The 14787-nt window shown below is 41.5% G+C and overlaps 1 pseudogene across 1 annotated transcript in view; it reads right to left on the bottom strand.

Moving 5' to 3' along the window:
* Positions 1 to 580: 580 nt before the first annotated feature.
* Positions 581 to 14787, bottom strand: part of LOC105526781 — a 143448-nt pseudogene continuing 129241 nt past the window's right edge. Inside the window, exons 2-4 of the transcript XR_001004145.1 lie at positions 12248 to 12376; positions 12052 to 12150; positions 581 to 739 (exon numbers count right to left, since the gene is read on the bottom strand). The product of XR_001004145.1 is annotated as a 60S ribosomal protein L6-like (transcript). The remainder of the gene's footprint in view (positions 740 to 12051; positions 12151 to 12247; positions 12377 to 14787) is intronic.

The raw sequence follows: 14787 nt of genomic DNA, 5'->3' as shown, positions 1-14787 counted from the left end.
TCTTTTCTACCCTCCCCTTCCTTTGTGAACACAGCTCTTATCTTTCATATAGCCTAGAAAGGATCTCTTCTTACTTCATCCTTCTTGGAATCTATGCTCTATTCAAGAGGGGCAATATATTTTTTTTGGTGGGGGAGGGTGTTACTTGAAGATTAACAAGTTAACATTACTTTGCATGAAAAAAATGATTTTATATTGAGGGTGGAGAAAATCGGAAATAGAGAACTTGAAGGTTTCTGAAAATATTAATCAAGGAAACAGATAAAATAATGACCTTGAATACATTTGCCCACAGAAATTCATCTTATTGGTTTATACTGTAGTCACTTTGTCTTGAAAACCCAATTCCTCAGTGCACAGTCTCAGAATCACACTGAGTTTCGATGACAGGATTAGAAATACTCACACAACTCCACGCTGGTCGTCGTAGGCAGGCGATTTATAGCATCAGCAGTAAGCATCTCATGCCAGGAGCTGCTGAGAAGGATTTGTTCACACAGGGAATCCAATAATTGGCCAGAGGAGAGAGGCTTATGCATACTGATATCTAACTCTCCTGCAATGTTTTACAAGTCTTGAATTAGACATTCAGAAGGTGCTTGTCAGCTTCCTGGCTTTCAGAAAGCTGGACAGGCAGGCCCTCAAGGGACTTGAGCTGCAGCCCTCTCCGGAGGCTGGGTGTGGGGCTAGGTGGATTACTGAGATCCACAAGCCTGTCTTCTCCAGTGAGCTCCAGTGTCTGTGAAGAAAGATGCACAAGCTAGATGGAGGGTGCAGGACCTTCAATCAGAAATCCCTTCTTTTGGGAGCATCACACACCGGGGCCTGTCATGGGCAGGGCGGGCAGCGGGGAGGGATAGCATTAGGAGATATACCTAATGTAAATGACGAGTAAATGGGTGCAGCACACCAACATGTCACATGTATACATATGTAACAAATCTGCATGTTGTGCACATGTACCCTAAAACTTAAAGTATAATAATAATAATAATGAAAGAAGAGAATACGTGAAAAAAAAAAAAGAAATCCCTTCTTTTGCTTAATAGCATAAAACAGTATGTGTAGTAAGATTCTATTTTAAGGATACACACACACAGACACATACATACAACCCTATCATCTCTTTATCTAAAAATATGTACCTAAAAGAAGATAGAAAGACATAAAGCTGACATTGCATTGATTTTGAATAATCTGTGTTTCCTTTTTTAGATTTTAAAAGCATTTTCTGATGTTTCTCGTATTTTCTATTTTTTTCAATAACACGAGTTACCTTTATAATCAGAAAATATCTAAAGATGTGCGCAAATCTACTAAATATTTGAGCCCACAAATTAACATCAAAGTTGGACATGATCAGTGTTGAGATTCTTTTCTCTACAAATCTACTGGAATCCCAAGTACTCTGGAAAGCCACCCTATGTGTCATAAAAGCTAGCTCAGGCAGAGCAGTAGAAAAACATAGATCTGCAATCTTGCTATCATTGTTGCTAGTGGAATTCTCTAATATCCATACTTTTATTATCCCATTTTGGCTAGTTATAGGACATATACAATTGTGAAAATGCCCAATTCTCTTAAAGATCTGTGCATCTTATTGTATATTAATTATATATACGTAAAATAGAAATTAAAATTAAAAAATCAACATAAGGTGAAATGTGCAATTTTAATCCTTTGTTAATTTCTATGGGACTGTTTTTGCACATATTAGTGATCTGGTCAGAAAACACCCAGTGGGAACAAAAAATGTGATATTAGTAATGTTAGCAAAAGCAATCTCTTCCCCAAGAAATAGCAGCCCCCAAAGTGCTGCTTCCATAGAAGACATCCGTGTCAGGGAAGGAAGGCACTGAGAAAAATCCCTCAGCTTTTATAATTGGGAGAGTAACAATAGCGTGCGAGAAGCTCTGTGATGGAAAAATGTTTGAAAGATACAAAACATCATCTGGCATTAAATCACTAAAGAAGGCAAGAACAAGATAACATACCTGGGATGTCTTTTATAAGTAATAAAATCACCTTCAAATGGTGATGTTTTCCCCATCAGTGTTTGAGGCTGCGCCCCTCCCGATGTATGGGACATTTTAATAATAAGTAAATGGCCATAAACCCTTGATAAAGCCAAAAGCTTATTTCCTAGGCCTTCTTTTTAATTTCAGTGGTGCAAGGTGAATTGGAAAACAAATCAGCTCTGTTTTGTTCCAAATATTTAGCTAATAAAGTAAATATTGAAAAAAATTATTCTAATTATTGTCTCAATCTTTAATCTTCAGATAGAGAATTATAAGAATTGAGTTTCGGCCGGGCGCGGTGGCTCAAGCCTGTAATCCCAGCACTTTGGGAGGCCGAGACGGGCGGATCACGAGGTCAGGAGATCGAGACCATCCTGGCGAACACGGTGAAACCCCGCCTCTACTAAAAAATACAAAAAACTAGCCGGGCGACGTGGCGGGCGCCTGTAGTCCCAGCTACTCGGGAGGCTGAGGCAGGAGAATGGCAGGAACCTGGGAGGCGGAGCTTGCAGTGAGCTGAGATCTGGCCACTGCACTCCAGCCCGGGTGGCAGAGCGAGACTCCGCCTCAAAAAAAAAAAAAAAAAAGAATTGAGTTTCTTATAATTACTATAAAAATACTATTTTAAGTTTTTGGTGCATTATAGTTTTCAAAGCATTTTCAGATACTTGATCTCAGTAAAATACCCTAAGAACCCTCAAAGAAGTCAGTCTAAGAATTACTACTTTTTATTGTAAGGAAAATGAAGTTCAGTGAGGTTATGTGACTTTCCTAGTCCACTGCTAGAAATTGGAGCCGATCCTCTCAGTCTGGATTCTGATATGCCTGAATCAGCATTTGTTACTTATTCCTATTTTAGAAAAATTTGTTTAACCAGAATCCACCAGATGAGTGAGTTGGGTTGCTCCGAACGAGTGACTGCCTGAGGCCTTCCACCTATGGGATTTATATTAAAGTCCAGGCTCCTCCTGCTTCAGTGGTCTATGGCTACAAATGAGGTCACTGTAAAAGTAATAATGTAAATATCTCCAGATCAAGTTAAGTTCCTGAAAAAGGTAGACGTGTAAACCCCTAAACAATTCCCCACTACTCTCAATAGGGATTCAAAAGGGAGTTGGCCCAACTCTGTAAAATGCCAACACACTGCTAGTAAACATTTTTCCCCATCTGTCATTGGAGGGAGTCCAGAATTCTCCTTTTTAATGGGGTCCAAATCTGCCCTTGGAGGCTCTAGCTCTCCCTGAGCCACTGCGAGGCTGATTCTCTCTGAGAAGTGGGCAGCTATGCTTGGCTTACCTGCTGTCTGTTTTTCTTTATCACATGGGCATCAAAGCAGGATAGCTTAGCACCCTGGTCTCAAGGCTTGCTCAATCATAATAATAATAATACAAATCCATCAGCTCTGCTAACAGTTTGTGTTAGTCTGTTCTCACACTGCTGATAAAGACATACCTGAGACTAGGTAATGTCTAAAGAAAAAGAGGTTTAATGGACTCACAATTCCACGTGGCTGGAGAGGCCTCACAATCATGGTGGAAGGAAAAGGCACGTCTTACTGGGCAGCAGGCAAACAGAGAATGAGAGCCAAACAAAAGGTTCTCTTATGAAGACAAATGTTTGACCTTATAAGATCATCAGGTTTCCTGAGACTTATTCACTATTGCAAGAATAGTATGGGAGAAACCTCCCCCATGATTCAATTATCTGCCACCAGGTTCCCCCCACAACACATGGGAATTATGGGAACTACAATTCAAGATGAGATTTGGGTGCAGACACAGCCAAACCCTATTACAGTTCTCTTCCTCAACTCATATCTGAATCTGACGACTTAGTAGATGTCTAATATCTAAAGTCAAACACAAGGCTTTCCTGCGTTCCTTGTATTGCCCTCCTCCACTTGGCAATATATACACACACACCCATCCAAAATCTTTAGCAAAAAGCTCATATGCAAATAACATTTGGTGCCCCCACCATTTAGTCATCGCACGGGCCAGGCTGCTCAGACATGTTTGAATCCCACTTGTGGCTCAAACCAAAGCCTCTGCCCCATTATTTAGCTGGAGCAATAAGATTAACACCTGTGAACAGGATGGGAAACATCACATACTGGGACCTGTGGTGGGGTAGGGGGAGTGGGGAGGGATAACATTAGGAGATACACCTAATGTAAATGACAAGTGAATGGGTGCGGTACACCAACATGGCACATGTTGTAACAAACCTGCACATTGTGAACATGTACCCTAGAACTTAAAGTGTAAAAATAAATAAATAAATAAATAAGAAAACAAAAGATTAACATCTGTGAAAAGATAAGTACACAATCCAACATGGAACATAATCAAATGCTATACAGATGACATGTACTGCCAGTGCAGTGGGATTCTGGGCCAGGAAAGGTCCCTACAGGCACGTGTTAAGAAAGACTGCACATGAGGATAGAGGTGTACTGAATCCGGAAGCAAGAGCAGGATTTTGATAGGAGGGATGCTGCTTTCATTTATCCTACTTGAGACATATTTTGCACATACATCCTTATAGAGTTCATTTAATGAGTTTTCTAATTTCCTGTTTTTAAGGGAAACTGAAATACTGCCTCCCCCTTTTTTTTCCTCTGGCACTAGAAAGAGAAGTGTTTCAGTTCCAATTCCATGCCTTCATGTATTGAAATTATTCAGCCCAGAGATGAGGGTGTTTTATACCGAAAGAGAAGCAGTGGAGACAGTAAGAAGTTACTGGATTTTACTGTTTGCTGATGAATGGGATGTGGATGTGGAGAAAGAAAGGAAGTCAGAATGATTGTCAGATTTTTGTCCCAATCAACTGGAAGGATGACGTTCCCATGGACTGAGGTAAGGAAGGCTGCAGGCTCAAGATGTTATTGGAGAGGACTGGAAGCTCAGTTTTGCACATTATAAGTTTGGTATAGAAACCAAGATACCTAGTAGCCAGTGAGATGTATGAGTCTAAAGTGCAGAGGAAAGTTATGAGGGGGAGATACAAATTGAAGTCGTTGGCACAGACATGACCCTTAAAATCATGGCACTTAAGGAGAGTACCTTGAAAATAGGAGATGGAGAGGAGGCAACGCCCCAGGCCTGGGGTGCCCCCAACATCCCCAGTCATCATTTATGTTTTTCAGATCCATGGGTTTCCCTTCCCTGCACCCCATCTCCAGGCCCTGGAGACCAGGGCGCCAGGGTCACAGGCTCTGGTACCTCAGCCAGGCACTGCTGCCATCTGCTGGGCACTGGTGGGGCTTCTCCTGTGTGCAGCTACTCGGGGTACCACAGTGCTGCGTTTTGTAGAGCTAGGGTAGTCCTAGACACTTGAGATCCCAGAGATGGGTAGAATAGAGGTTACGTGTATGTGGACACACAGGAATTTACCAAAGCAGTGTAGCTTACGCCCCCAAATTTAACAACTGAAAACTCCAAATTCTCCCTCCTGGAGCTACCTACCACCCAACCAACTTCTGCAGGACTCAAATTCCATTCAAACACCACGCCCACCTTAGAATTGTCCCTTCCCTGACTCCATCGGCCATGCTTATCTGTTTGAACTTCTATTCCCTTGGAATGAATTCTCCCCTGGGAGGTTTCTTCATCCTTCATTCAAATAGACATTTGGCAAGTCTAGCACATAAGCTTGCCAGACATACCTAGATATATATCAGCTCTAGCAGTGGGGCTTTTAGGCATTTACAGGGCCCTAAATTCAGACATTTTCTGTTTCCTATAAGAACATCTCATATGTTAGTTACTCTGAAGTTCACTGGTGCAGAATGCTATACATCTAATTTGTAATAATGTTTAAAAAGATGGTATCTTCTGGTGTGGGGGGTTTCTTTTCTGAAACCTTTTTAATCATTAGCTTCAAGGGAACATAACTTCATTTGGCACCAGCAAAGGCAAGGCACTTGCATACGGGTTGGTAGACATTTGATATTTAGCTGGTATATAGGTGAAAGTATACAGAAGTCTATGATACTTAAACGTGTTTGGAAATATGACTATTAAGATCACAATTCGGCCGGGCGCAGTGGCTCACCCCTGTAATCCCGGCACTTTAGGAGGCCGAGGCGGGCGATCGCGAGGTAAGGAGATCGCGACTTCCCTGGCTAACACGGTGAAACCCCGTCTCTACTAAAAATACAAAAAATTAGCCAGGTGTGGTGGCGGGCACCTGTAGTCCCAGCTACTCGTGGGGCTGAGGCAGGAGAATGGCGTGAACCCGGGAGGCGGAGCTTGCAGTGAGCGGAGATCAGGCCACTGCACTCCAGCCTGGGCGACAGAGCGAGACTCCATCTCAAAAAAAAAAAAAAAAAAAGGTCACAATTCATTTTATTAATTTTTTTCTTATGGTCATACTTTCTTTAAATTTGGGGTTTCAAAGTATTTTTTAAATATTGATATTTTATTATTATTGTTTTAGAGACAAGGTATTGCTCTGTTGCTCAAGCTGGAGTGTAGTGTCATGATTACAGCTCACTGCAGTCTTAATTCCTGGCCTTAGTGATCCTCTTGCCTTGGTCTCCCAAAGTGCTGGGATGGGTTTCAAAGTCCTTAAAAATTATATTAGCATTAGGAATCTATGCATGCTATAACAAGTATTTATTTTTGAGCTTGAGCAGGACCCACGTGGTTTTGCCCATGTATCTATTTTGGTATTTTGCTGGTTATACCACTTCTCCTCCTATATTGTATGAAGATCTCCTATATTGTATGCAGAGACAGGTTGAGAGTCTGTGGGTAAGCCCCAGTACTGCTGGTTGGTGTTTATTCCAACTGATTGGATGTCCTCTTTGAGGATGTCCTCAAAGAGGACATTTATGTAAATAAATTTTGAGTACTACTCCTGATTTTAGATACAGTTGTTAACCCATAATGTGGTAGCTTACATTTTATAGAATGATTTTACAGACATCACATTGGAAAATTGTAACAACCCTCTGAGGTAGATGAGGAAAATACAATATTCAATGCTTTCTTTTTTTTTTTTTTTTATTGAGAAGGAGTCTCATTCTTCTGTTGCACAGACTGGAATGCAGTGGTGTGATCTTGGCTCACTGCAACCTTTACCTTCTGGGTTCAAGTGATTCTCCTGCCTCAGCCTCCTGAGTAGCTGGGATTACAGGCACCCACCACCATCCCTGGCGAATTTTTGTACTTTTAGTAGAGACGGGGTTTCACCATGTTGACCAGGCTGGTCTTGAACTCCTGACTTCAAGTGATCCTCCTGCCTTGGCCTCCCAAAGTGCCGGGATTACAGGCACGAGCCACCATGCCTGGCCAACTTTCTTTGAAAGATAAGAAAACTCAAAGTGGCAATGATCACACTCCAGTTTATACAATGAGAAGCATCAACATCTTCTTCAGGACTCGGGGCCTCTGAGCCCCGGGAAAGTGCTTCTCTCAAGTAGGCAATCTTCCCTTTTCTTTTTCATTTCTTTCTTTTTTTTTTTTTTTGAGATGGAGTTTTGCTCTTGTTGCCCTGGCTAGAGTGCAATGGTGTAATTTTGGCTCACTGCAACCTCTGCCTCCCAGGTTCAAGCAATTCTCCTGCCTCAGCCTCCTCAGTAGCTGGGATTGCAGGCGTGTACCACCACGCTGGCTAATTTTTGTATTTTTAGTAGAGACGGGGTTTCTCCATGTTGGCCAGGCTGGTCTCGAACTCGTGACCTCAAGTGATCCACCCACCTTGGCCCTTTGCTCTTTGGGTCATTATCTAAATGGACTTTAGTTTCTCTTTAGAGCTGTTACAGAGAAGGAAAAGTAGAAACATTTGCTACTGCATATTTTTCACTATGTTTTTAAGTGACATTTCCTTCTCATTTTGGTGTGTTTGGGAGAAAATGCATCATCTAAATGGAAAAATGAGGATGTAAATTTATAGGGCTGATGCATAGGAGAGAGGTGGGGGTGTCTTGTGGGTGATGACAGGTGTGTGAGAGATGTGAGGTTGTGAGCAGGTGTGTGAGAGAGTGTGATGGAACACAGTCATGTCAGGCTGAGTAACATTTCCTCTCCACAGGGTAATTTACTAGGGGACCCTTGACACAGCAGGAAATGTGGAGTAGATAGTGTAAGAACAGCTGGAACACCTGGAGAAACTTTATACTTGGAGGGAATTATGGATTCAACATCTTCATCGTCATTTAGTTTGCTACCTGGTATTGTTAGTTATCTTTCTTTGCATATGTTATTTTTTTTTCTAATTGCATGCCAAGCTTTCAGATGGAAGGAATGGTGTTTTGCCTCAATACATCCCTGCAACATCTGGCACAGTAAAAGGAACAGTGTATGTGTTTAGGACTCATTGTTAGTTGATTAATTCCTGCTGTTCTCAGTGGTCAGGGAGACATATAGCTTATTGCCCCACAAGCTGTAGTTAAAAACAAACAAACAAACAAAATCCATGAGTCCCAGTAAGGGAAATCTGTTAATAGTCACTGCTTCCTTCAACTCTTAAGGGGTCCAAACATAGTAGTGCTGTCATTTGGGTTTGCAGAGAGATTTCTTTAGGTAAAAGCTTAACAAAAAACAAAAAAAAAAAAAAAAACAAACGTTTTGGAAAGTCTGGTCAGAATAGCCTATCTCAAGAAAGTTTTGTTTGCTTAATCATAATAGTTCTGTCAACCTAATCACTTCCCTTCTAATGATTTTCCTGTGGTCCATTTCACCCCAGATTTTCATAATGATCATCTGCTGGCAGTAGAAACTCAGCAGCAGAAAGCATACAATGTAAGCTACACACAGGTCAAGACTTGGAGCACACAATGCTTATGATAATCACAAAAATGACCTCAAATTATTCTCCTCCATCTTCCATACCCCCTTGCAATTTACTTCATAGCTCCTCTCATCACATTTGGAGTATCTTTCTTCACTCCTTAAGTCCGGGCTGTACTTGATTTTGCCATTGGGGCATTAATTAATGTGACTCTAGTAAGGACTCGAAAAATGCTTTTTTATTGAGACTTTGCTCTCTTGCTGCTTTCCAAGACTGCTTATGTGAGTAAACCCAGGCTAGCTGACCACATGAGAGCCAGGTGGCCCAGTTGCCTCTGTTGTCCCAGCCAATAAGTAGTCAAGTCCCAGAAGCAAAGCTACCTTAGCTGACTGACAGCTGACTTCAGCCATGTAAGTGAGTCCAACTGAGACTAGCAGAACAATCACCCATCTGAGCCCAGCCCAACTTGCCACTCTGTCAGATTTTGAGCTAAATAAATGGTTCATGTTTTAAGCTACTAAGTTTGTGGGGGCTATACAGTAAACAGTCCTCAGTCCTCAATAAAATTTATTGAATAGAAAATTTAAATGAATGAATAAATGATTAAATAAATGAAATAGGTGGTGATTTTATTCAATCTTCCCATTCCACAAATAAGGAAATGAAAGTCAAAGTAGTTAAATAAGTTGGCTCATATGAGGCAGCAAGTTTGTGGAGAGACAAGTATAAACTATTATAATTTCCTTTTAAAATAATGTTATGTCTCCCTAATGATATTATAAGCTCCTTGACAGCAGGAAACACGTTTCTATTTATTTACATCATCAGGGTCTACAAAAAAGTATTCCATGCATTTCTGATTTATAAATTACTCTTTTAATATATAGTATATGGCCACAGCCCGTGGTCAAAAGGCAGAACAGCTTTAGTGAAAAGCAAATCTCTTTCTCACCTCTTTCACCCAGCTATCCAATTCTCTTCTTCAGAGGCATTCACTGTCAAACTTGTTGTTTGCTTGTTTGTTTTGTTTTATGTCCTTTCAGAAGTCTGTCGTATGTATGTTATAGTTGATGGTGAGTAGAACTCAGGGCTTGTTTCCAAAAATCTGGGAAAGGAGAATATGGGACAATAAACAATGCCCAGTCCCATGCCTCCCCTCTCAGCCATCTGCTATACCATCTATGAAACCACACCGTTTTTTGGAGACAAAGTTGCAATAAAAAATAATCAGGGCTGATCAAAATAATCAGAGTAAGTGATATCTTCTGGGTGATTGTGGTCTGTATCCTAGCAAAATGAAAAAACAAAAACAGAAACAAAAACAATGTGAAGATATAAGGGATTCTCTAGATGTTGGCCAAGAGCCATACCCTTAAATGTTTTGTCTGGATCAGAAACAATGGAAATATGTCTCCAAAGGCTCAAAGGGATTGCTTTGCTATCCTGTAGGGATAATTGTGCATAGACAACATTGACATTCTGGGGCTGGACTGAGGGAAGACACAACAAAGGAGAAGGGGAAGAATGTGAGATGAAGTTGGGGTGCAGTTAAGAAGGATCGGGGTTTCCAGTAGTTTAAAATGTGGTAGATAAATTAAGAGGATGAAGTTTTAGAAACGGGTGTGGCTGTTGCAGAAAGCAAGCTATGTTATACCATGGAAATACAATACATTTCTGTAAAGCAGGGAGCTAAGAGTTAGATTGCTGGAAGGGACAGAAAGAGGGAGGACTTGTATAGAATGTAAAGGTGACAAGTGAGCACCATGTGTGCAAAGTTTTTTGGCTACTATGGGAGAGTGAAAGATGAGATAGAACAGAGGAAGAGAGAAGAAAGCATTAAAATAAGCCTTTTAGAAAGTGTTTTTAAGATAGGAAAGTTCAGAACATGTTTTAAAATGGAAAGAACTTCTCCTCCACCACCCAAGGAAAGGGCCAAAGAAAGAAAAATTATGGGAAAGAAGTCTTGGATAAAGGGGACAAACTCAGTTCTCTTAGTAATATCCTACCTATAACCTAATATTTTTCAAAGCGCTTCAAGTACTTTATCTCCTAAGTATTTCTTCTTATAAGTAGACTTACCAGCTATACAAATTTATAGTTATTTTTCTCTGTCAAGAAAACCAAATATTTTTACAATGCATTTTAGCTTTTTATAAAAGTTAAAAACCTGAAGTTTTATTTTCTCTTATTTCCTCCCTTTCTCCCTTTCCCTTAATTCATTATCTTTTTATAGTCGCCTCTTCTCCATGTTTCTGTGCCTCAGCATTTTGCCAGAGATGATGAAGTATCACCACCCCCCTCACTTTGTGATTTTCTTTCAACTTGTTCTATACTAAAATGTTGTTCTGTTTCCCCAGAGTTTTTACTGTCAAAATTTTATAGCTCACCTCTTTTCTATAAGTTTACTTGAGGCAGATGCTTGTCTCTTGCATCAGGGTGATGTAAATTTTTACCAGCCCTCTGAGGGACGTGATACATACAACATTCCCACAGCAGCCTTTCATTATGATATCCACCACGTAGGACAAGTTGACTTGTCTCTTAGCGGAGTGCTTTTTCTACCACTGTAATGTCTTAATTTTGTGTGGTGAGGGTTTTTTAGATCCTAGTGTATGCTAGGGGTTTCAGATAAACTGAATTTCCTTCTGCAGAAAGAATTTCTTTTCTGGTTCACAAAACTAAATTTCTTTCTGTGGGTGTCTATTGAAGATAAGCTTTTTCTCAACATCTAGTCTCATTCTAGTCTGTTTCTGTCATCTTGCATTAAGGTATGTCTTCTCCTTGGAGCCTAAACAAAGGCATGGCTCCCCAAATTTTCCCAAACAGAATTATATTCTAGGACAGAATCATAATATCCATCAGATGCTACATTCTGGAAATTTCCTGTGCATGAGAAGTCAGGGATATGGGTGGTTTGTTTTCAGTACTCCCAATATCTTTTTCAGTATTATCTTGTGTCTCATTTCTCTTCACCAAGTACTTTTGCTAGTTAAAGTTTTGCTATGATAGTTATGGGAAGGTATTAGTAACTTTAGGAAGAAGGCAGTACTTGATCTGATTCTTAGATAATGACCTCTTAGACCCCAGGGAACCCAAAGGGGAGATATGTTTGGGCAGGGGAAGGATCATCCTGACATTCTCCAGCCCACCCAGTAAGCTGCTGCTGACTCTGCATGCTGGTAAGACAGCCCAGCCCCCATGGTAATTATCAGTGCTTATACCAAGGTTCAAGGCTGCCCTTTTGCCAGTGCCTCTGCTTAATGATCACTTCTCTCTACGTTCTTCATGATCTCACAGCTCCACCACACTCTGCTGCGCTGGCCACCTGCATATCAAGGTTGCACTTCTTCTGTACGTCCTGTCTCTGGCAACTGTGATGTTCAACTTCCCTGAACTGGAAGAAGAGGGAAGAAGAAAAACTTCTTCTTTGTTGAGAATTCATTGTAGCACAATTACCCGGCAGGGATCCTGCTTTCTAGGTTCCCTCCCACGCACTGCTGGAAGCTTCCAGCATCATATCTCTGCAGCTCTAACCCTGTGTCTGCTTTGATAAGAGCTATGGTGTAATCAGCGCAGCCGCAGTTCTCTAGCTCTGATTCCCCCTTGTGACTTCTGCATTCCTGTTGATAATTAAAGAAAGCTTTCTTGCCATGATGCAGGCTATATAAAATAAGTTAATAAGTAATAAAGCAACTGGCCTTAAGCCAGGAACTTGCTGCTGCTGGTATTGGTCCCATCCTGTGGTACAGTTACTGAGGGGGAAGGAAGCTTGGCTCTCAGACACAGTCTTTTGGATCGGATAGCTGAAAGAGTAAGCTTGGCTTGGCGTGTCACTAAAAATGCAAGGGCTGTAAAGAACATTCTGTGAGAGAGTTTATGGGTCCTTGGCCTTTGAATGAAATGGATCACTGACCCTCCTTCCTATGTTCCCACCTCGTCTTCTCTCAAGTCCCGGATTACTTAACTCTTTTTGCCATCCTTGTCATTGCACAGCTCACTCCTATTTTATTAAGTTTAAAATAAATGCAGCAGGGACTAGATCTCCAAGTTTTATGTGTACTCAACCCTCAATTTCATATCTTCCTTTTCAACATTGCACCCTGATACATTAAAGATGAGTGCCTCGAGGGCCGTTTATGTTGAGATTACTGTGTGCTCACTTATTGTATTAGAGTTCTCCTGTGAGACAGAATTAATAGGATAGCTAGATGGATGGATGGATAGACAGACAGATGGACAGATAGATAGGTAGTAGATGGATGGATGGATGGATATATGAGGGAATCTATTACAGAAATTGGCTCACATGATTATGGAGCCTGAGAAGTCCCATCACAGGTCATCTGTGAGCTGGAGAATCAGGGAAGCCAGGATCATGGCTCAGGCCAAGTCCGAAGGCCTGACAATCAGGGGAGCCAGTGGTGCAGCTCTTAGGCTGAGGACAAAGGCCTGAGAACATGGGGCCACTGATGTAAGCCTTGGGGTCTGAAGGCTGGAGAACTTGTTGTTCTGAGGTCTAAGGGCAGAAGAAGGGTGTCCCAGCTCTAGAAAAGAAAGAGTAAATTAGTTTTTCCTTTGCTCTTTGTTCTATCAGGGCCCTCAGCCAATTTGATGGCACTGCCCCATGCTGGGTGAGGGTGGATATTCCTTACTCAGTCCACTGATTCAAATGCCAGTCTCTTCTGGAAGCATCCTCACAGACATAGCTAGAAATAATGCTTTAGCAGTGATCTGGGCATCCCTTAATGCAATCAGGTTGACACCTAAAATTTACCATCACACCCATGGTCTCTTGAAGTGGCCGTGGGTTGTTTCTCTGTTCCTGGAGGCCTTGTAGAAGCTTCCCCGTAATGAGGTTTCGGCTCCACCACAGCCCAGGAAACTTCCTGGGAAGTGTTTGGGCCTGGAGGAGAGGGGGGTGGTGGTGAGCCTGTTTTGATTAGTAATGGATATCTTGCTTGCATTTAGTCTGCTTTCGGTACAAAAAGAGAGAAGAGCTGAGACCATTGTTCAGGTGATTTGGGTCAAAAAAAAAAAAAAAAAAATCCCTGTACTCAATTTCCCTCAAAGAAGAAAGTGATATTTGATTGTGAATGAACCAAGATGTCTGTTTCCATGAATGAGGGTAACTGATGCTCAGGACACACATTTGCTTTTATCGGCTGCCCATATTGTCCTTGGACATGGAAAAGGTACAACTCTACAGAGGGCTGGGAGGGTAGTTTCAGGAGCACCTGCAGCAACAACCCCTCTAAGCCCTGCAGCTTTCCAAACCCACTGGCATTTAAGTACAGCTTTAGCAAAATAAGCTCTTCCACACGTAACTGCTACTTCTGACTCTGAGGTTTATTCTGGAATTATCTACAGCTCATCCCTGCTTTCGGTTATTGACTGTAAGCTTTGGGTTTCATACATTACTCTCTAAACATCCCTTGGTACTGAGTTCATGGTGACATTCAAAACAGTCACTAACACTCTTTCCCTCCTGAATACTGATGTGTCACCTTCCACTTGCTTCACACATACTGTCCCAGAGTTGTTCTTGGTTGATTCACACTTCCTCCTAGGTTTCTTACCCTAGGTTGGCTCCTGACTCTAGCTCCTCTTTAAATTATTTACTGTGAAACTTGACTGCCTGGCAGGTGATGAAACAATTGCCACCATCTATTTGCTGACTCATCCTGAGATCCAAAGATATAATTATGACAACTACTGTTTGAATTAATCAACCACATTTCTACAACCAGGGCTGCCACAATGCACAACTACAGGGCCACCACTCACATAGTATGCAAGGGGAACAGTGCCTCTTAGTGCTGTGCTATGTGAGGGTCCTGGTGTATAGCAGGACCATGTATAGCAGCAGTTCCTTTAGCCCCAACATGCAACACTAGACTGTAGACGAATCTGGAACCTCTGACATATTTAGTGATCACAGGAATGTTAAGATCAGACTTGCTAGAGCGAACTGATTTATTACTGCCTTCTGTGTCTACACTCTAGGTGTACGTGAAAAAGCCATATTGTGGCT

The sequence above is a fragment of the Colobus angolensis genome, unplaced genomic scaffold, assembly GCF_000951035.1.
Source record: "Colobus angolensis palliatus isolate OR3802 unplaced genomic scaffold, Cang.pa_1.0 Scaffold6, whole genome shotgun sequence".
In the NCBI taxonomy this organism is placed as follows: domain Eukaryota; kingdom Metazoa; phylum Chordata; class Mammalia; order Primates; family Cercopithecidae; genus Colobus; species Colobus angolensis.
This window is presented reverse-complemented; position numbering and strand designations above follow the sequence as displayed.